General features: G+C 40.2%; 1 protein-coding gene and 1 long non-coding RNA gene across 6 annotated transcripts in view; one reads left to right on the forward strand and one right to left on the reverse strand.

Annotated features, from left to right (window-relative positions):
- Positions 1-13,373, forward strand: part of LOC309376052 — a 44,867-nt gene extending 31,494 nt beyond the window's left edge. The window contains exon 3 of the long non-coding RNA XR_014171052.1: positions 13,063-13,373. This is a non-coding gene — a long non-coding RNA (uncharacterized lncRNA). The remainder of the gene's footprint in view (positions 1-13,062) is intronic.
- NCKAP5 (NCK associated protein 5) overlaps positions 1-22,548 on the reverse strand; it is a 617,165-nt gene that overhangs the window by 384,733 nt on the left and 209,884 nt on the right. The window lies entirely within an intron of this gene.

The following is a 22,548-nucleotide window of genomic DNA, read 5'->3' on the forward strand; positions in this document are numbered from 1 at the left end:
ACAAGTATAACATTTACCATGCTAAAACTCCAGAACAGAGAGCTGTACATAAAAATACTGATTTGTTTTACTGCCCTGATTTCATTCTTCTAATTAGTGAAGTAACCTTGTGTTGTTAGTTACAATTATCATTCCCATTTTAGCGATGCAAGGTCTTCGGGTAGGAGACAAGTGATTTGCCCAAGGCCACCTCATGTGTCCATGTAATGGCTAAATATGTTCATTCTAGGCCAAAGTCCAACATTGGCCTAGGAATTCTAGGCCAAAGTCCAACATTCTGCTTGTATCTCTCTAACTCTTTAAGGATACTTTAGGTTCAGTAAAAAGTAGAGGAAAACTTCACTGTATTAACACCTATGGCTGTGTTTCATCTTATTGTGCATTAACAGTTGAAAACTAGAGTTTGCAGACTGACAAATCCTGAAGTAAGAAAGTGTAACTAAACCTGTCAAACAAAAATGTCATCTTATATATTGATATGACTAAGTACTGCCTATCAGCAAATGGAATTTCCAACACACTGCCTTGTGACATTTCCTATTTCTTCATGCATTTTGCTCCTGTGGCTCTTGCTATGACTGAAAGCAGCAGGGTGATCGTCTCCGCAGTGGGAAGTGAAGCACCTGCTGCTGAGAGTAATGATTGTGTCTTTACTAAATCTTGGATCTATTCATGTGCATTTGACCACTTAGATATATTAACAGCAAGCTCTCCATAGGTTAAGCAGTTAAATACTTTGGAACACCAGCTGAGAAGCTGGTAGATGTCACCTTCAGTGTCTGTTAGGGCCAAGAATAACTGACAAATTAAGACTGCCCTTCCATTAAATATGGCAAACCAATCAAAAGAAAAACGATGACCTTTTAGCCACATTGCTTCATGGGAAGAAGAAAAAACAAACTTTCCATCTGCTAATGAAGTAAAAAAAAAAATGAACTAAACATTGTTAATTGCTGTAGGCTGCGATTACTCAGAACACCTTCCTCAACAATTCTTTTAAATGGTCTCACTGGGATAAATAAAAAAACACACCTGTATTTACCTGACCATTATTAACTATTTCCTGCAGTTATTTCAAAGATGGTGTTCATAGTCTACACCAGGCATGTCCAACAGGTCGATCGTGATCTACCGGTAGATCACTGGACGCCTGTGGTAGATCACAAAGCTCAACAACTTTGGCTGTCAATAACAGGGTAGATCACAGCCAGTATTTTTATACTGTGAGTAGATCACAGTCTCTTGGGAGTTGGACAATGCCTGGTCTACACTATCTCTCACACTGTTATGGAGTGGGACCTCGAGCCTGATTCTGGCTCACTATTGTCTACACAGACTGGCAATGGCTCTCCAGGGTTTCAGACAGGTAGTCTTCCGCAGAACTAACTAGAGATATGGAGGACTGAACCTGGGATGTTGAGCTACAGCCCTTCCCCAAAGCTTTGCTCTTAAAGTCAAGGCCCTGCTGATGTCAGGGTCTGATGTCACAATGCTAATTACAGACAATAAAATATTGGAAATTATACCGCATCACTAGTAGTTCTGATTAACCTTTGAGGCAGAGAGGACGTGTTACAATAATAAGTTTTGGCGTGCTTTGAGGGTGGTTTGCCCTGCTCTGAATTGTCTTGCAACAGTGTTGTGTAGTCAGTTACCTTGAGAGTTCTAGCTGCCTGCACAGTGGCTCCTTTTTAAAAGTATGTGCTGACCATCCCATTTCTAGACACCAGGCAGACAGTGTAATTGTCTTTCTCATAATAAGTTTATAGAAAATAGAGATGATTCAGCTGGGAGTGGGTTTACATAAATAAAACAGACATAGAACAACCTGCCCTGGGGCAAAGAATTGATTCAATTACAAATTGGGGCAGTGGGGGGCACATTTAGTTTTTCAGTCTCTTTCTAGCTGATGGGCAACCCAAAGCATCCTGAATGCTGGTGTCAGAAGTAGAGAGAGGCAAGGAAACAAAAACCTAATCTCAGCGAGATGGAAACGCTGCTGGTTGGTGAGTCCTATGGTGTGGGTAGAGACTTACACATCTATGCTCCTCTACTGCTCCCAAAAAGTATGTTTGCAGCTTGTGGCTAATTCTGGATCTAGTACTTTTGGATAAACAGGCAGCAATAGACAGAGGTGCTTTAAACTAGCTTGTTGGTTCACCAGGTGTGGGTCTTTCTAGGGAACTTGGAGTTAGCCAAGGTTATTATTCCCCTTGAAATAACTTACATTTCTATAATATCTAGACATGCAGCTTCCCTTGAAGACTATCCAGAAAGTTCAACTAGTCCAAAAAAAATAATCCCCAGGAGTAGAAGACATCTGAAGGCAGCCTTGCATTGGGAAGTTTTGAATGCTTGATGTTTTACTGTGTTTTTATATATGCTGTAAGCCGCCCAGAGTGGCTGCGAAAACCCAGCCAGATGGGTGGGGTATAAATTATTTATTTATTATTTTATTTATTTATTTTTACCACACTTTAGAGATCAGAGCACACATACAAGACATTTGAAATCTTAACTGACTATTTATCCATGCTCTGGCAGAATTCAAGATGCTAGCATTAACCTTTAAAGCTTTTAGTGGCCCAGGAACAACACGCCCTAAGAACCTCCTTTTCTAATATAAATAAATACTTTTTTAAAAAAAATGTAACTTTAACTTGATTTGTGCTTGACTATTGTGTATTTTGTGAAACATGTCGCTTAGCTGTACATATCAGGCTTGGCAGCCTGCAATTTTTGCAACCTTTATTATAGGTTATGGAGGGAAATATGACTTACCATGATGTACAAGGAATGTTTAACTTTATACCACTTAAGTGTAACTAAATAAACCCCTTCAAAGATGAGTCCTGTCTCACACTTGACTGCAAACGAAGGACATCATTTATCCTCTGGAGCCAATCTGTCTCACTAAAGATATATTTAAGTGCAGAAGATACAATGCCATCACGCTTTTCTTTTCTTTGCAAAGAATGACATGTAAGGGGATAATTTGTTACTCATAGGGTTTAAAGAGCAAATTGGAGTAGTCAACATAATTATTGCCTTGCTCTTTAAAAAAAATGGCAATGCAGTCCTCTTTAGATCATTTTGCATGAACTTATTCTGTGAAGCCCAATGGATTGAAACAAAAATAATGGGCAAGGTAATGCTTACTCTGTGGTTAGAATAAAGATCTGCAGTAATGTAATCCAAGGAAAGCTTATTCAAATAAATTATGATTAAGCAGATTTGCCAATATCTGGATATTTTGCACAATTGATTCTGCTTGAGTGTAGCACTGTATAAGGTGCTGTGTGAGTGCAAGAGAGATATGCAAACTAACGCTCCAGCCCTGACCTCCTGAAATTCAAGATTCTATGTTGCTTCTAGATTGGACTTCCTTAGAGTTGTCATTTAGCCTGTTATACACAACTTCCTGCCTACTCTACTTATTCTACTTGCTTCTGGCCCTTCTGAACATCAGCTGCTGCTTTTGGAACTCAACTCCTTGCTTGTCTTGGATAATACTCCTAACCTGTTCAGGTTGACAGCTTGCTCCCCAGAGCATGAAAACTGAACTACTGCTGCCCAGGACTACCAGAACCCAAGTTTTTATAGGCCTCCCTGTGATTAAAGTGTATCATGATTATTAGTATATACCATCCCTAGTGGAACACACCAGCTAGTATTAACATCTCCTGCATAACCAAAGTAGTAGAGCCATTTATTATTGTTTAGAACAAGTCATCACAGCTAGACATAGTCAATACACAATTTTAAAACTCCTGTGTTATGTTTCTTTAAGTTGTGTTTTAAAACTGCTATCGTGAGTTTTATGGCAATAAAAATAAATATGCTGCTCTACTTGTGAGTCATAAGTAATACTTGGCTATGGTCACAGAGACCATGGGAATTCTGCATTCTGAAACCAAATATCTGTAACACTTGACATTTCCGGATGTCTGCATCTGTTTACATGAGGAGTGTAGTAAGCAGTTGAAAAAAAATTCACTGGGAGTTTTCAGAGCCATACAAGTCAGCAATAAACAGCAAGCACCAAGATCCACAGCTTTAAATTAAAACTTTTTGAAGGGCTTTTCATTACTCCAAGGGTCAGTGAAATGGAAGCAAATTCACTAAAGTTTTCCTATGAACCCATAAAGCCCATTGTCAAGGGTATATTTTGTGTGTGTTTATAAGTGCTTTCCTGATCAATTGACCAATCAATTTATTGAACCAGTCAGCAGACCTCACAATGAAATTTATACGTTCATTATCACAAAAGATATCACATGTTCTTATAACTCTATTGACAGTTTGCTGAATATTAATTTGCTTTGACTATTGAATACACCCACTTCAAGGCATACTGCAGTTGTAATAAACAGACACATCAAAACTACTTTGTGAAACCAACAAGTTACATAGCACTGCTTTTTTATTTTTTATCAAAAGAGCTTGCATGGATAGCAGTATGCTCAGAAGATTTGTCAAAATAGTTGCAATTCTATTTAGAACACTGATCCATTGGCTACTATCAGCTGGAAATGGGGCTCTGGAGAGTCTCTAGGAAAATCACTACATTAGGGCCAAAGTAGATGTCACACAGTCTCTTTCCTTATTGTAAATAAAAAGCAAGGAGCTGCCAATATGAATGGAGCAACAGCATGAGGGACTTCCCAACCTTTCCCTTTTTTTGGAATTATACTGCTCAAACATGGCCCTCTCAAGTGGCTTTACCATTTTTGAGCAAAAATATATTTGACACTGGTTACCACAAAGAATATCCTTGATCCATTTTGGTTCTATTTAGAGTGAGGAGAGCACACACCTGTAAATCCAAACAGCATTGTACAGGCAGTGTGTCCTGCTGTGTCTTTAGCAAGAACCCATGAAGCAAGGCAACCCGTGTCTCAGCACTTTAGATAGCTCCAGTGTTCAGATGAAAGCAAGAGTTCGCCTGAGGCTTCATAACTCCTGCAGTCCAGATTACCTCTCCTAATCTCCATCCCTTCCCCACTTGTTCTCTTAGGTCAGCTTCCTGGACACAATGGGAGTGGCCCTCCCAATACCTGAGGGTATTGGGTCTACAGCTCCATGGCTGTCAGCTGGGCCAAATAATTGATTAGTCCTCAGATTTATCCAGCCCTCCCCAGCAACTGCTCCAACCAGGCATAAACCAAAAGAAGGGTTTCTTCCTTGGAAATGGTTCAATGAGTAATACATATTGACCCTTTCCTTCATTTAACTCCCTTTTAATGGCATGAAATTCATTCATTGTACTAAATGACAAAAACATGGCCATTATATAATCCTTTCACTTACATTAGAGGGCTGCTTAAGTCAAACCTCAAGTTCCATAATCAAGTTCTAAGTTCAGTCAGTGGTGGTCTAGGATTGTACAGCTAGCCAATGGTACAGAAGCAGAGGAGAGTGAAAAGCGTCATCAGCAGGAGCAGAAGTTGGACTGTCACAGTCTCTTTTAAAGGTACATAAACACATGTCACAACAAAATGTCACAGTGATCATTTTATCATTCTGTAACTTTATAGCTAGGAATCAGTCTGCTATTTCAGAAATGTCATCATCAAAATGCAATTTATATGTAAAATGATAAAGACTTTTATTTTTAAAGAAAAAAGTGACTATTTGCTAAATGGCTAGAAATGACTCCAAACAGCATGCAGCTGCATGTAACAAACTCCATTATTACTCCTACAATATAGTCCTCGGAGAGTTTTCTGATGTATGAATGGAGCTGCTTTTGTTATCTTTCTGGGCTATTGATAAGTTTGCACTTAACAAAAGCAACTTGCTGGTCACAATTGTAGAGCTATTGATTTTTCTCAGCTACTTCTGCATTACCTTTGTTTCCTTTACTCTGCAAATAGTGATCCCTGTGGTGAAATAGCATTAGAGGGGCAGTATGATAAACTCTATTGTTGCTGAATGTCTCCCTTTGAAAATTTCCACTGGGATGGTGATGGCACTTGCTCATTGCTCTGTACACTTCCAATAATCTTACCCATTGAACACCATCTATTTTCTTGTTCAGATAGATGCAGGACTTGAGATTCTGAACAAAGTAAAATGCCATCCCGGCAGCATGGAGCACAAAAGGGACTATAATTGCAGGAGCCTTTACATTCATACTACAAGACTTCATCAAGAGAATGAGAAAGTGTATCATGTCTGTGTTCCTATTGTTCAGTCATGCACAATGAATATATTTATCACTCTGTGATTTTTCCAGATAGTCTGGGGGGGTAGGGGGAACTACAACCTTCAGAGCAACAAAATCGTATCAGAAAACCAAACCTCAATTTTCTGCCTAACAAGCAGTCATCTAGCTAATCCATGTAAAATAAAAACAAATGTCAAATATATTTTTGTGCCTGTTGCATCAAAGGGCACAGATACTTGCTTATAACATTCAGAAATAAAATTAGTGAGTTTATACAATCAAGATTCAGAGCATCATTTCAGAATTATTATTCTATGGTTACTACCCTTAGAAATATGCTTTGCCAAAAAAGGGTCCTATTTGTTTTAACAGAACCCTTTTTTGTAATGCAAACTGCAGACACGGTTTAAAATTTAAAGGTTTAAAGTTCCCCCTTCACATGCTGGAGTCCTAATCCAGATCATGAGCCCCATAGTGTAAATTTGGAAAGAAAATATACCCCTGCATTTAAGGGGTGACCTACTTAGGATAATAGAATTGTAGAACTGGAAGGGACCCCAAGGGTCATATAGTCCAACCTCCTGCAATGCAGGAATGCTGCTCACAGCCTTGGGAGGCTCCAACCAACAATCTTCTGGCTAACAGCCAGATGCACTGATCCATTGCACCACAGGAGGATTAACATTATGTGCACTTTGGAACTCAGGGCTAGTTGATGACTGCTACTCCTAATGTGCAAATGGACTAGACCGTCAAAGAAATGAGAGTGCAGACAGAACTTTCATGTTATCTTAGATCATTTGAAACACAGCACTTTTCAAAGGAGACTGTTCACTTCCTCGGCTGTAGACTGCTCAAGGAGCAGATAAGCTGAGGATGGTGTTCTTCTGATGGAAGGCATCCATGGAAAACTGCCTCCCACCCCAAACCACTGGTGGATGTCTTCCCTCAATAAAAGGACACTAACAGAACATTTACATATAAGTGATGACTAAATCTGCATAAAATAAAGAATCCCAGAGTTTTCCAATCTTATACAGTGGTACCTCAGCTTACAAACGCTTTGGGTTACAAACACTTTGGGTTACAAACTCCACTAACCTGGAAGTAGTACCTCAGGTTGAGAACTTTGCCCCAGGATGAGAACGGAAATTGTGCACTGGTGGCGCAGCAGCAGCAGGAGGCCCCATTAGCGAAAGTGCGCCTCAGGTTAAGAACGGTTTCGGGTTAAGAATGGACCTCCGGAATGAATTAAGTTTGTAACCCGAGGTACCACTGTACTCTTCTAGGCTATGATGAGCCATAGTATTTTTGTTTCTTTGAAACCATTTAAATTTGACAGAGGAGTGAAAATAAAACAAACTCACTATGAAAAGATAGATCTTGGATTCCCATATTCTTTTATCAGTGCTCAAATATTTTACTATAAATATATTCGTGCAATGTTGTAACATTTAACTGATACTCCAGATCTTTATCTCCATCAAACTCAAGACTAAGAGATCAAACACATTTAACCTATTCAGAAACAAAGTTACAATAAAAGCTACAAGTTTAAGTGATGTTACAAATACGAGTGGCGTAGCGTGGGTTGTCAGCACCCGGGGCAAGGCAAGTAATTTGCACCCCCTAACCCATGGATTTGCGCCCCCTAATCCTAACCCCCAGATGTTGCGCCCGGTGCGGCCGGCCCCCCCCCTGCACCCCCCACGCTACGCCACTGACAAATGCAAACCAGATATGAAAACTCTGGACAAGTCCTATAGCTGTATGGTACACTTAGGGGTGGCTCTTTCATAGCTCCAGTAAGTATGATGCACACATATCAGAGCATTGTCTGAATTGTGATTTCTTATAATGCACAGATGAGCCAAAGCCTGCTCTGATGTAATATTTTTTTCATTTGCCATTATGTGCAGAGCACAATCCATCAAAAGTTAGTAGTGACAGTCAAAATAATGTCCCACTGAAATCAATGAAACTTAAGATAGCAGTAAATAAGACCTATTTCATTGTTTTCTCTGAGGGTTATACATGACAGGAGAAGTATTGCAACCACTAACGGCATAGGGAAGTGACCAGAGCCCATGCTCTATAACTAAGCCATGGCCCTTCCACGATGCTGCAAAGTACCTTTTCACCTAACTCATCTCAGTAAACATACGCTCCTTTGAATCCTAGAGCCCAAATGGCATCACTAAGTATCTATTGTAACTTCATCTATTAACAGACATAAATGAACCTAAGTAAGATTTGGGATAAAAAGGCACCCCGTGTAAAATATTCATATAGACATTTATGGCTGGGTGGCATTCAATCCTGTGCTAAGAGGGGTTTGCACATGGGGAATGTGGTCTGCTTGTGTGGTGGGACTTTATCTCTTCTCCCCCACACCCTGGACCAGCTAAACCAGTTCTGGGTTTTTCCCCAACTCGCCAGAACAAATTTAGGGGGCAGGGCGAGCAGGGCGAAAGTCTTACTGCATGAGCAGACTTCATTCTCTGCACACAACAAATTAGTTGAATCCTCCCTGATATATGTTGCTCAATATGCACACCATAACCACACACACCCTATAATGAGATAAAATTTGCACCTACTTATTAATTTTGGCTATCAATACTGTAATAAAATACAATTGAGAACATTCATATCGGGATAAATAATAACATTAAAATGTATCTATGGGTCGTCAGGCCATGGGAATGGGTCAACAGCCTGCACCAGTTATTACTTCCGTAGGTATGTTTACATTTGGTTTATTGTACTTGGCTTGATTTTCAGAGACTAAGAAAAACTCTTCCAACATGAGGATAACGACAAGTAAGCTGACATGGATTGGCCACAGAAATAGCAATGTCATCTGCACACATGGATTGTTTATGACTCTGGAATGTGTCACCATGCCTTTTATATCTAGTTTCTCATAGGCATCTGGTTGGCCACTGTGAGAACAGGATGCAAGGCTGATCCAGCAGGTTTCTTCTAATGTTCTTAGATTATCTCATGATGCAGTTGGCAAGCATTCTGCTGCCAATAGCAAAAAATAAGGATGAAAGAGACAGCTCAGTGAAGGGTCACAGTATGAGAGAAAAATGATTGTTACTTAACAGAGAAGCACAAGTTTCATTGGCCCAAAATTCATTAAAAGCAACAGGGATTTCAAAAATCTCAAAAATTTCATATGTTTTCCCCATACCTCTAAGATGACTGAGACAGTCCTTTAGCCACATTGATAACATAAACGGTTGTCCTCACACTATTGGACACTGTTCTTTCGGTAATAAATCTTGTTGGATCTGGATAGCTAAAATAAGACTGCGGGAATTTCTATAGTTTGTGCTCTTAAATATCACTCTAAACAAAACAAACCTTGAAAATTTCAGAACAGTTTGGATTCTGCAGGCAGGTGTGCAGACATTGCCGTAAACCTTGTTTTCCCCTCTTTCCCTTACAGTCCATGCATAGGCACAGGTTCATGACCTCTGTTTGGTTAAGGAACATTATACTGAGTTCCAGGACAGTGGCAAGAGGATAGGGATATAGGAGGCATGCACAGGTCTCCCAATGCCCACCATGGTCTGGTGCAGCGACCAAGTTTTTAAAGTTCTATAAGTTGCATATTATTATGTTTATTATATTGTAGTTCACTCTGGGATTTCTTTTTTAAATGAAGAACAATCTTCTAAATAAATAAATAATTTCAAGTTAGATATTTGTGTGTGTGTGAGAGAGAGAGAGGCAACTGATCATACAGAGAAATTGCATGAAATGCTATGAATAAATTTTATAGTGTTATTTTCCCCCAATTCTACCTTATCCCAAAAATGAACCATGATAATTAGCAGATCAGTTGCTTCAGCGAAAGCTCATGCACTTAATCTTTTATTCTTGCATTGGGAAACTTCATTTCTATATCAAAAGTCACGTAAAACATGGAAATAATAAAGTCTATGAATATAATGGGAGAAATCATTATATTTGTGTTTCTGTATTCCCTTAATATGACATTTACAGAACTAACCATTACCTAGGGCCAAACTGTGCCTTTGCATACTTGTGCACAGCTCTTCTTGAATTTAATGGGATTTGAATGCAAGTATCTCAGAGATGCTTGGTCCTCTGGTTTCTACAGGAAAATAGAATTTTAAGGTCAAGTAAAGGTCAAAGTGACACTGTCACCAATTAAACAAATCTGAGCAAGTGCTATATTTCTTTTTAAACAAAACCCCACAACTCAGGCTATGCAGTTTGCTGAATTGAAATAATTGTGACCAGTAAATATTCCATCTGTATGTATGTATGCATTCATTCATCTACCTTTGTGTGTGTGCTGACACGTGTTTAAATTCTTCATTGCAAGGGGTGGGGGAACTGTTTTGGAAATATTTACCAAAACCGATCAAAGCCCCATAGGAGTACATTTATAATCTGTTTATATCTATCTGATCCTTTCCCTACGGAGTTCAGCGTTTATAGCTGTTTTTAGGGGGCACGGGGGGCTGCAGGGAGAGGAGAGGATGGGCAACTTCTATTCCATGAATTTACTTAAGCTAACACATCTTAGGATCCAAACCCAGTGCTTTTTTCCTTAAAAAAAATGTTTAGGGGTACTCTCATTTTCCTACTCATACTGAAATACTGCCCCTCAAAGACGCCAAGCCTAGATTCACAAAATGTTTAGGGGTATGCGTACCCCTGCAGGATCCTGATAATAAAGCTATTACATACAATCATGCCATGTTATAACAGAATAACAGGCAGGGGAGGATGCTTGTATAGCCATGCCAAGTTTGTTAAGGCTGTTCCCACAAGCTTTTCTATTTAGTAGAATCATGATATATATATATATATTCTTGCATGGTGCATTAATTATATGTATTGGATACCTCAGACATATATATATAAAAGACTCAAAAGTCACATCACACAATGTGAGCATAAATGGTAGTAATACGTTTAAGGTAGAGAGCTTGTTGACCTTATGAATTCAGCCGCTAAGGCTGATAAGAAAGAGATGTTTCATTAAAACTGAATTGTAGTGTTCTCCTCCCTCCCTCCCTCCCTCTCTCTTTGTACCTTAAATCTTTACTAGCTCCATTTTGTAATATTAAAATCATTTACATGAATGATTATGGGTCTTGTCCTTAAACGGTTGCCTATTGCCCTAAAGAAAATGTTTATGACCTGAGCAGAATAATTATATTCTCCTATTAAATACCACTCCTTCAGGCCTAGTTATTGTTGAGGGTAAATGTGCCACTTTATATGCAAATAAAAAGTTCTGCATACATCTACTGACAAATCATCTTATTATGTTTTACATTAACTGACAGAACATCTAGTGGGATGAAATGTTAATAGAGTTCAACAGGATGTTCCATATTTCTTTGCTCACATGAAATCCTAGTTATGTGGAAGCCATGGTCTATGAAGAGAGGGGAGTTTAAATGTTGCAGACCCACCAACTCCAGTAGTCATCAGATCCCCTCCTCCAAACCCTGAAGTCGGCTAACCTTTTATTTTTATTATTATTATTACCCACTCTACTCCAGTGTGAAGTAGAACAATTATTTAAAATTCATTTTAGTTCCTATTTCTCTTAATATACACATTATACTGCAATGTATATTATGCACACATTTTCTGTAATACAATACATTATACATATAATTTTCACATATGAGTGTATCTTTATGCACACTAATTTATGCATTCTTGTACATATTTCTTAATCAGAGAACTACATACAGAACTCAGAAAGGTGGACATTTCAAAGGAAAGCTATGTATTGTTTCAGGGTGTGTAAAATATGTAGGTGCACATTAAAATGTGAACTGAACCAAATTTTTTTCTCATCCCTAGCTGCAGAGGGAAGGGAAATCAGTAGATCTCAGTCCTGGTTGGAAAAACAGTTAGGATTCGTCATAATTTTTATTCAACAGCTGATCAGAAACATCTTGATTTATACAAAGCTCCTTCTAATATTGTGAAAGTGGGTTGGAGAAAAAGAATGATGCTCAAATTGTTCTTTTTAGTGTGGCAGAGAGACCACTATATTTCACTATATTTCAGACGAGAGCCTTTCATTTCAAGATAATGTACTGACTTAATCACCACTTTCCAAAACACAAAGAATCCAATCACTTTCCCCTCCTCTTTTGTTATTTTTTTAAAAAAAAGAACAGTTGCTTTTCAATCTATCTGTGCATGATTTTCCACCCACAGGTCTCACCCTATATATGGCAATTCTTTTCCACTCCCACCAAGCTTATTTTTGTAACTATATTGAAATCTTATGCATAATGATGGAAGCGTTGCTATGGAGATTGTGTGTGATTTGTCATGAGGAAAATCTATTGTGTTTGAGATCATTCTCCACATTAATGACCTGAGAATCTTTTTGCTTTCATCCTCAGGGGATTAGGAAGGGGGGGGGACTACCTACATAGATAACAAGCGCTACAAACAAAATAAAATCTTATGAACATCAATGGGTGTTAATATAATCAAAGAATTGCAGAATTGTAAAGGGGACATCTAGTCCAACCCCCTGCAATGCAGGAATGTCAACTAGATCATACATGACAGATGGCCATCCAACCTCTGCTTGAAAACCTCCAATCACCATCTTTTTTAGAAGAGTCCACTGCCTCTTGTGGGAATAGGTTCCACTGTCATACAGCTTTTATCATCAGAAAGTTCTTTTCCTGTAACTTGAATCCATTAGTTCAAGTCCTAGCCTCTGCAGGAGAAAACCAGCTTGCTCCATCATCCATGTGACAGCCCTTTAGATATTTGAAGATGGCTATCAAATCTCTTCTCAGTCACCTCTTTTCCATGCTAAACATACCTGATTCCCTCAACTACTCCTCATAAGGCTTGTTTTCCAGACCCTTGATCATCTTGGTCACCCTCCTCTACACAAGTTCCAGCTTGTCAATATCCTTCTTAAACTGTGCTGCCCAGAACTGGACACAGTACTCCAGGTATGGTCTGACCAAGGCAGAATAGAGTGGTACTATTACTTCCCTTGATCTGGACACTTTATTTTTGTTGATGCAGTATAGAACAGCATTCATTTTTTATTTTATTTTATGCTGCTGCATCGCGCTGTTGACTCATGGTAAGCTTGAGGTCTACTAAGACCCCTAGATCCTTTTCACATCTTTACCTTTACTGGCAATCCAAGTGTACTCCATGTGTGCTGCTGGTTCTTCCTGCACACAGAGGCTAATACTATCACTCACAGATGGTATATAATTAAGCACATTTAAGAGTCTGTGGTCTCATGAATCCTGTATAAGAAAATGTTTAAGTGTCTTCACAATTAATTATTTTCTCCTCTTGAAATATCCTGAAACACTGCAATTAAACTGGTGTGCATCTACTTAAGATGACAATCTCAATCTATATATGTGTAGAAGTAGTTAGAAAACTCTAATATACAATGCCCTCGATCCATGCTGCATTTACCATAGAGAGATAGAGATAGAGATGATGGAGATGATGGAGATGATGGAGATGATAGAGATAGAGATAGAGATAGAGATAGAGATGATAGAGATAGAGATAGAGATATATTGATTACTGCATGCGACTCAGAAGCAATTCAGGCTATCCAGTTTGCACCAAACTATAGCTAAAAGCTTAGCTTCAGATTACAACAAGGTGGCAATTTTATTTCTCCCATACCCTACACACCAGCTGAGGCTCAGGGAAATCTAAGAGAAAATGCATATTAACTGCTTAGAAGTTTTCAAGGGTGACCATAGCTTTCTCAAGAGACTAAAGTCAATCCCTTAAAGAGAAAGATAATAACATGGAAGGGAGTTTCCGAATATGGAAAGATACAGTGGTACCTCGGGTTAAGAACTTAATTCATTCCGGAGGTTCATTCTTAACCTGAAACTGTTCTGAACCTGAAGCACCACTTTAGCTAATGAGGCCTCCCCTGTCACCACGCGGCCGCTGCGCGATTTCTGTTCTCATCCTGAAGCAAATTTCTTAACCCGAGGTACTATTTCTGGGTTAGCAGAGTCTGTAACCTGAAGCGTCTGTAACCCGAGGTACCACTGTATATGAACTGGAACATTACAGCTATCCACTTCAGCTAGTGAGAGGTCAAAAGTTTAGGATCCATTTAATAATGCAAAAGCTATGTTCAGCTCAGACTACATAAGCATTCTCTAAAATAGCCAACTGTTTATGGTATACTTGTTGTTGATGCACAAGAGTCTCCATGGCAAGAAAAAGACAATGGGCCAGATCAAAACTAAGTTAGTTAACTTGGCCCACTAATTTCATTGGGACCCAAGTTTGCCTAATCTAGATCTAACCTAATAGATGTGTTCGTTTATTTGAATGCATATTACACTCTTATTCAATAGGCTCAGGGAGCTTATTTCATTTTCATTAATTTTAAATATAATAAAAGTTTTCAAATAAAAATACTTTAATTAATTTCAGACCGGTAGCCATGTTAGCCTGATATAGGGAGGAAAAAGCAATACAGATTCTGGTGAACCTTAGAAAATTAATAGACTTTCTGTGGCTTAAGCTTCCAAAAAAACCACTTCGTCTGTTGCAAATTTGCTTTACGAAGAGTACTCTAGATTATAGAAGTATTGCTCTTTAAAAGTACTGTACAAGACACTCTAACATTTGAACATTTCTATTCCCCTTGAGTTCTACTATTCCCTTTCATCCTCCTGAACATATATTCTACAAATTAAATATTTTAGTCAATGAAATAAATTTGCAATTATGGTAAATATCCTTCCTTCAATTAATTTATTTATTAATGTTGCCGTGTCTACATCAGTCTTCCTCCAGCAGTTGCTCTCCAGATCCTTCTGGATATCATTTCCCCTCATCCCTGACCTTGGGCATGCTTGCTGTGGTTGATGGGAGTTGGAGTCCAACAGCATCTGAAGATCACCAAGTTGGGGAAGTCTGCTCTATATAAACGAAATGCATCTGTCAAAGTGGCCCTAGCCAGCAAAAGCATATGACATGATGATTTGTTAGTATTTTAAGTAAAGTGCCACAGGACTCTGTTGTTTTGCTGCAGCACAGATTAACACTAATTATATTTGGAGGAAAATTTAGACTAGCACTGCTACTCTTCTGGAACTTTTCCTAGAATATTTTTTCAGGCACTGATGGCATTTCAGCTTTGTTATAAAAACATTAAGTGAATAGCATTCATGATTGCAGAGATAGCCCTGAAGATCTGTGCCCTAACAAACATTTCATAAATATGGCTATGGCTGCAACCCTTAACCCACCGACCTGGGAATAAGCCCCACTGAACTCAATGTCTCTTACTGCTGAGCAGGCATGCATAGGATTTACAATATAAATGAATGGCTACCAGTAGGCGATATTTTGCAGGTACACAAATATCTGTGAACTGGAATTGGGATGCTACTACAGTGGGATCAGTGGGCATAAATTAAAGAGAAACATAGGCACATACAGTCTGCCTTCTCCCTCCCAACAGCAACAAATCATACAGTCATATAACAAAAAGGAAGGCAGAAATAAATAAAACATCCAATAAATCAGGAAACATAAAATATACAATTAAAAGGACAAAAAATAAAAATAAATAATAAATCAAGAAAACAGAAAAAAAAGGTTAGGCCAGTTCCACTTTAAATTTGTGTCTTTAAGAATAAAAGTCTTTAAGATACAGTTAATATATATATCTGTTAGAATGTAACCATCCACTCAGTCAAAGTTAAATGTTTCAATTCTCCATTGCTGTATTCTCCATTGCTGTTGCTCATCCGCAGAAATCAGAAGCTGACTTCCTGTTTTGCTTCCGTTTCGTCAAATTAACTTTTTAGCTTCTAATTTTTATTTTAAATGTTTCATTTGACATTTGCCTCTAATTGGAAGATCTACTGCTTCTGGTGACGAATCGTAGCTTCGGCAGCAGGCTGCATTAGTGTCAAGAGTGAACTCAAGCCTCTTCCCTTTCCCTCCTGCGCGCACGGCAGCAGCCTGGAAACGTTCAGGGGGTGAGTTTTTCCACTCTGCTGGAGCCCTCAGGCCCCCACGCCTCTGTGGGGATTTTTTTTGGGGGGTGCTGAGCTCTAGCGCAACCCTCGAAGCCTCTCTGCCAGCTGTGTCGAGGACGACACTTAGCACACCGCCATTGTCCTCCGCAGTAGACCGGAAGTCAGTCTGACTTACTTCTGAGTACATACAGGTAGGGTTGCCCTGGTGATCACACTTTTATGTCAAATTGCCTAGGGTATCGTCCATAGGGTCATCCCATCTTATTACATAATAACTGACCCAAGATATCACTTCAACTTCACCTATAAAGTCTGCTGGTTAAACTTTTTGACTTCCCTAAAATCCTTCAGATTTTAGTGACGTTTCAGTTATGACTCTAGCAGCTAGAGTATGGTCATGCCTGAGTAGCTGAAACTGAATCTTCATGATGCCCTAACACCCTAGCTCAGGGGTAGCCAATGTGGTGCTCTTGAGATGTTTTGGACTACGGCTCCCAGCCTGCACAATGGCAAGGGATAATGGGAATTGTAGTTTACAACATCCGGAGGGCCCTAAGTTGGCTACCCTGCCTCTTAACTCCTCACTGCACTGGATCTCTCATGAGCATGTTTTTGTATTTGGAAAGCATAGTTTACTAGATTTCTAGGGAGCCAGTCAAAATGCTGCACTACTACATTTACATTATTACATTAAACTACATATTAAATGTTACTATTAAGCATCTTATACACATACATACATCACTAACATTAGATAAGCCTGGTCAAGTACTAGTAGATAAAATATAAAATTGCAACTTTATCTCCTGAATTCTCTACTGAAGCAAACCTACTGATGAGAGAGGGAAAGCTACAGGAACAGTAACTTGGACTGGCAATGAGGCCTTAAGCCAAAAGACTCCAGTATCATTTTCATGTTTCATGGTAATCATCTGCCTTGGACTTTAAAAGCATGCCTCATCACCTTTATTGTACCATTTCAGAGCACCTTCTTGCCCTTTACCCTTTATAGACTTTTTTCCAGTGTAGCTGCTTGCTTAAATATCCTTCAAAGTGCCATGAAATGTGAAAGATTCATTAAAATATACGGTGGAACAGATGGAGAAGTGCCGCTTGGGGCAAATAATGAATTTAGGATTCAGAGCAGACATCATAACAACATACACAAACATATGTTCACCTACTATAATAATGCTCATCTTTTGGACCTGTAACCTTTTAACGGCACAATTAAGGGTAGTAAATTTCATAGAATACTGCTAAATTAAAAGATCATTTACGTTTCTTTCCATCATATCTGAGCAGACCTAATTTTCACACCCGATCCTCTGTGTCTAGCTGTGTTGGAGCAAAGAGTGGCTTGGGTCAGCTTTTCGACTGAGGTGCTGTGTGCAGCACAAACAGCCATTACCACAACCACAATGCTGCGTATCAGTCATGATACCATTAGAAAATGTGGCGCACACCAGGCCTTCAGGATTACATTGGCAAAATGAATTTACGCTGACATAAAGATAAACTCTCCCAAGTTATTTACATACCACGCCTATTTTCTGTTTTGCACATTTTTGGCAGGCCTTCCAGAGCCATAAAGTTGAATGCAGCACACAAATTTGAAGGACTTTCAGATGCTTTATGACACCTTTGCATTTGCAAGCCCAGCCAGGTTATTGAGTCCCTAGTTGGCCACCATTCCTGGCTGGTGTTCTGCATGCATCTTGTTGGATCACAAGCTAGCAGTCAATGCAATTAGGTTTCCTAACTCCAGGCCGGGGGAAAACAGTTCCTGTAACTTTAAGACCTTTGATGCACAATGTAACAGCAGTGGCTTGTATTCTATGGCACATTTGCCTATTCTTTCTCTATGTTATGGCAGAGGAATAAGCCCTTAGGAGTTCTTTTTTAATTATTTGCAAATTTATAAACTGCTTCACAACTAAAAGGTACCAAAGTGGTGTACAGTAAGATGAAATACAAGAGATTATTGACTCAGTAAACAATTAGCAACACAACCATTTCTACAAATGTGCAATAAGTATTCCTTTAAAATTATTAAACACCTTCTTTAAAAGGTCTTCCATAGCTACCTAAATATCAAGGTGCTGAGGCATGCCTAATTGCAGTTGGGCTGGAGTAGCAACACTAAAAGCCCAGTTTCTATAACAAAATAAACACACCCCTGAAGTATCGACTCCTTTCAGTCTACCCAGTGCAGTTGCTGGGCAGGAATATATGGAGTGAAGGAGTATCTTGAGTAAGCTGGTCCCAAGTTGTTTAACCCCTTCATGGATCACTGCCTTGCCGTGGCGAAGGGACTTGAAGAACTCAGAGAAGCTATGAACTATGCCGAGCAGGGCACCCAAGATGAACAGGTCATAGTGATGTATGGAAGTGAGAGCTGGATCATAAAGAAGGCTGATCGCCGAAGAATTGATGCTTTTGAATTATGGTGCTGGAGGAGACTCTTGAGAGTCCCATGGACTACAAGAAGATCAAATCTATCCATTCTGAAGGAAATCAGCCCTGAGTGCTCACTGGAAGGACAGATCGTGAAGCTGAGGCTCCAATACTTTGGCCACCTCATGAGAAGAGAAGACTCCCTGGAAAAGACCCTGATGTTGGGAAAGATGGAGGGCACAAGGAGAAGGGGACGACAGAGGATGAGATGGTTGGATAGTGTCTTCGAAGCTACAAACATGAGTCTGACCAAACTGCAGGAGGCAGTGGAAGACAGAAGTGCCTGGCGTGCTCTGGTCCATGGGGTCACGAAGAGTCGGACACGACTAAACGACTAAACAACAACAACAACGAAGGTTGTTTAAAGCAAGACCACATCTACTTCCCTATCACCTGATATCTTATAAAATCAGATGCAGGAAACCTAAAGCTGCAAAGGGAAAATCAGGAGTGCAATGGAGTTTGAATTAGGAACTGGTTTTAGTTGTATTGTTAGCATCCACCAGTTTCACAAGACAATGGAATGTGCCTCCATGGGTGAAGTGGCCTTTCCAGGGTACAAGCCTGGGTAGTGTGCATGGAGATCCTGGGCTGTCCAGACAATAGGATCCCTCTTTCGGCCTTGCTGATGTGGTTCAAAGGAAAGCAGAGCAATACATTTGGCTGCAGCTTGGCAGCAGGAGTTGCTGGAAGGAGATGTAGAAGGCGCTATCAAAACCGCCTTACAGACTCTACTCTGGATTTGTGTAGGGTTTGCTCCTTAGCCTTTTCGCTTGAAGATATTATGCAAGGCAGCAGAGGTTTAGGATGACAGCTTTCCTTCCCAGGCTAAGCCCCATATTTCCCTCACTTCCCTCTACAGCACATGCAGAATCCACCTTCTTGACTACTGAAACCGCTATTGGTGTTGTCTGCTCAGTCCACTAGAGCCTGTCTTCGCATGCAGGGGAAGTCCCTGACTCACTGAGGGTTTGATATCCACCAGCTATGCTCACCTGGATGTAGCTGGCCAGTTGAAGCAGTTCCTGAGTGTGGCTGCTGCCACACGCCAACAGCTTCTTGGACCCACAGGTGAGAGCTGTGTATAGGGTGGGGATCAAAGATGGACAAACTACCCCAGAATAAGCACAACGAGTCCCCCCTCACAGGTACTACTCTTCCCCAACACCCCATACACCCCAGTTGTGTGTGTGTGTGAACACACGAGAACAGAAATGATCTCAAATAAATAAATATTTTGCTACGATAGGTAAGTAGATTAGGTAGCTCCTATTTCTGCTATATTTTGTACTTAAGTACAGATTTTTATTTTTATTTTAATGTACGTGTACCATGAAAATTGTGATCTGCAACCTACCATTTTCTCCTTTAAAAATACATGGAGGTGTAGTTTTCCCCCAAGTGGCTGCTTCATGGATTTTGAAGGAAAGTGTCAATTTACACAAAACATGTACCCTTCACAAATAACACTGTGTGCTTGTATTTTGTACTCTGATTATATCTGTTCCCAAGTACAAAAGATCATGTGAGAAGGTCCCCTGAGGCACTACTTTGCAAAGTACTTGGTATATCAGAAACCCGTCCTTGATTTATTTCAACAATCTTCTTCTGACACAAACAGGGTAAGCGGAGGGGTGTTATGAGAAGGTATTTTAATTTGTGTGATAAATTGTTAGACTCCATTAGGTTTAATGAGTATCATCAGTGTATTCTTAGAATAGTTTTAAAAATCCTATCAAAGACTGATATAATCAAATTAAGCAAATTAATAGCAAGAATCCTGTGTATCTGCAGGATATAAGGGATTTAATAAAAGCCCACTGTAAAAGTTATATTTTTGTTTCTTGTTGCTTTAATTATGTAGTCTAAACTGCTACTTCCCCCCAGTTTCCACTATTTGAACAGACTGGAAAGGCCTAGTTTTGGCCTAGAATCAGCCTTGACTGATGAGTTTCTCTAGCGTACAGATGGGGGAGTACAACCCTCCCAGCAGGAACCCTTAGTGACTTTTGATTCTATTGACCATGGTCTTTTCCCGGATCATCTATATGAGTTGGGGTTTGAAGTCATTGCTCTACAGTGGTTTGGCTCCTGTTTGTATGTCAGGTCTCAGAGGATAGCTCTGAGAGACTATGTGTCTACACCCTGGCAACTTAGCTGTGGGGAACTGCAAGGCTCTTTAGCTCCAGTGCTTTTTAACATCTATATGAAGCCTTTGGGGCAGTTGTCAGGGGACCGCCATCGGAACAAGGAAGGGAAGCAGAGGGGCAGTTGGGTTACAGGGAACCTCCGAAAATCTTGCGAAGCAGTTCCTCTTCCTGTGGTGGGGAAAGCCATACCTCCAGTGGGGAAGAGGGGGAGGGACCAGAGGATGCTGCTGGGAGCCTCAGCACTGCTCCTGGCCAAGCCAGCCAGGAGGGAAGCACGCCTCTTCCGTCGCCCACCCTGCGCAGAGGGGTAAAACGCAAAGAAGGAAAAGGCTGGGGGTGACTAAGCTATTATGTTGGGGGAGGACCCGGAAACGACCACTCCCGGATTCTGCTAGCGATTGAGGCAGACATGAACTTGTGGTTCTGCACTGTAAATAGTTTTGCACCAAAATAAAACCTGTAAAAGACAGGGCGGAGTCCTGACTGGTTACTCACGAGCAACCACCATTGCCATCTGACATCCATTTAAGATGAGCCAGGAGAGTTTGTGCCAATTCTGAACCAGTGTCTGGATGCAGTGGTGGTTATAAGATTAAAGCTGCTAAAACAGAGACACTGTGGGTGAATGGTTCCCAGATCCAAGAATCGGAGACTTTGCCTGTTTAGATGAGGCTGCACTCCCTCTGAAGGAACAGGTAAATGGATAATGAGGAACCATCGTTGTCTATGGAAACCCAGGTGGCCTTAAAGGCAAGAAGTACCTATCCCAGCAGCAACAACACACTTTTGTGCAACTCTAGGAAGGTGAGTGAAATGACTGGTTTGTGGAGAAACAGATTTAAAGAATTGGGGTAGGGTAGATCTCTGAAATGGGTGTTCGGAAAAGCTTTTTTTTTTTTTTGCAGACTTGCTTTCAGTAGTAGAAGCAATGCTTTTTTTCTTTTAAAAATATGTTTTTTTAGGGGTAGAGTAATACCTCCGCCTTGTCTAGTGTCTATTCCAGCGAACGTCCGCGGCAAACCTGGAAGTACTGGAATGGGTTACTTCCGGGTTTGCCAATCGCACTTCGTGCATGTGCAGAAGCACAAACTGCTCCCCGCACGTGCACAAACGTGGCACTTTGCCCTGCGTCCTTTTCAGAACGGATCCCGGCCGCAAAACGAGGTATGGCTGTACTCTCATTATCCTACTCATATTGAAATACAGTCCCTCAATGAGGCCAAACATAGATTCACAAAATGTTTAGGGGTATGCGTACCCCTGCGTACCCCCAGAAAAAAGCACGGAGTAGAAGCAGCCCATACCCCACCTGGGATTAAAGAAGGCTAACTGGTCTGCTATGTGTCTGGGTTCGTAAAGCACAACCAAGATGCTCACCACATTTTCTGCTGCAGAATACATTTTTGCAACTCCCCTGTTTTATCCCATACAGGTACTGTGTGGACTGCCCATCTTCAAGAGTGTATTTCAAGAGCATCATACACATTTAATTGCTTGTTTGCCTTCTGTGAACAGAGGAACCTTCAGACTTGTATTTTCCCCCATCTGCCACTTTTCAACAACACAACAGTCCTCCTCTCCCACCCCTCTTCTTCCTGACCTTATACTGTACTCAACATTAATGTCTCCTAACAAATGTAACTGATCTGTAGAAAAGACTTTACAACTTCAAAAAAGAGACAAGGCATGTACTTTTGTAAACAAAGAAAATGAGAGAGAGAGGGGGGGGGGAGGGAGAGAGAGA

This window comes from Podarcis melisellensis, assembly GCF_964234715.1.
Source record: "Podarcis melisellensis genome assembly, chromosome: 1".
Lineage (NCBI taxonomy): Eukaryota > Metazoa > Chordata > Lepidosauria > Squamata > Lacertidae > Podarcis > Podarcis melisellensis.